The sequence below is a fragment of the Cyprinodon variegatus genome, unplaced genomic scaffold (genome assembly GCF_000732505.1).
Source record: "Cyprinodon variegatus isolate N-32 unplaced genomic scaffold, C_variegatus-1.0 Scaffold351, whole genome shotgun sequence".
In the NCBI taxonomy this organism is placed as follows: domain Eukaryota; kingdom Metazoa; phylum Chordata; class Actinopteri; order Cyprinodontiformes; family Cyprinodontidae; genus Cyprinodon; species Cyprinodon variegatus.
Window position 1 is genome coordinate 54,299 of NW_015150804.1, and position 1,424 is coordinate 55,722.

Below are 1,424 nucleotides of genomic sequence, written 5' to 3' on the forward strand. Positions count from 1 at the left end.
TCTTTGCTGAGCATTGGAAACACTTTCTGGAGCTCAGAGACTTTCACATCCTCTTTGGAGGATGTGCTTTCTTAATCCAGGCCTGGGGGGATGCAGAGTGACCATTTTAGTGGTGAGTCTGTTCAGGATTATTGTGATGAAGGCAGAACTTTAGGTGGTTCAATGCAGTGTGGAGAGCTACGGCGATGGCATCCTCTGTGGATCTGTTCACCTGCTATGTGACCTGGTGGGGGTCCAGGTCTGGGGGGAGATAGTCCTTGATTTGCTGAAGAACCAGTCTCTCAAAGCACCTCATGATTAATGGAGTGAGGGCCACCAGGCGGTAATCATTGACTGCCTGGACCAGGGAGAGGTTGAAGATCCTGCTGATCAAACTAAGTCTGTGTCTGATGATGTCATTGGTATTTTTTATAAAAATAATAATCTACATTATTTTATTGCAGATTTTTTGAGAAATACTACGTCAAAACTAGCTCATAATGCCCATCCAGTATATTAATATGTGTCATTTTCAGTAATTTATTCACTTAATAATCATTCTAATTCTATTTTCAATAAACATTCCTTTATTGACCCAAGCTGAAGGAGACCATAGCTGAGATGCTTCAATAACTGGATGAATTAATGTACGTCCCATTTTCTGTTCATTAGATAATCTGCAGCATCACGGTATGGGCCCCACATCCCACTGGGAGAACAGCAAGCAATGGTCACAAAGGTTTGGTTCATAAATAGTAGAAATGAGTTCATTTGCTCCAAAGAGCCCACCCCAAACATTTAACTTGTTTTGAGTACATCCTGCTAATTGACAATTTCAACCTGTTGTCTATTCCAGTTGCACAACAGCATGCTACATTGTTTGTCCATCAGTTTTACCTCCTAAGTGGATCTGTTATGTCCCCTGGGCTTTAACACTGTACAGGCTTGTTTTGTTATGCAGGTTCAGCTTTGACAGAACACCTTCCTTGGTGGCTGCCTTAAGGCTGCAGAGGAGCAGTGACATCATTGGACCAGCAGAGGATTGCCAAGCCAATCAGATGTTGATGGGGCCCACCTGCACCATATAAAAGGCTCCTGAAAGCTTTCAATCAGGGGACAACTAGTAGGAAGAGGTTTTGTTAAGCTGTTACCCCTGTGGAAGCTCATTGGTAGAATTCTCTTATGACAGAAAGAAGGCCTCGATTGACATCATTCTGTCACCCGGAGGGGGGAACATTTATTTGCAAAACAGAATTAACAGAGCTGTCTTAAAACTTCATACATTCAGCAGTCTCAGTTAATTCCCCCACCTTTAATCCATTGTCAGCCAGTAGGAACCCTGTTTTTGCCAGGATTCATACGTGACTCCCAGCTTCTAGACTCTCTGTTTACATGTTGCATTCTCTGTGTTGCTAAGTGGGCATAAGGTCAGAAACAGGACTACA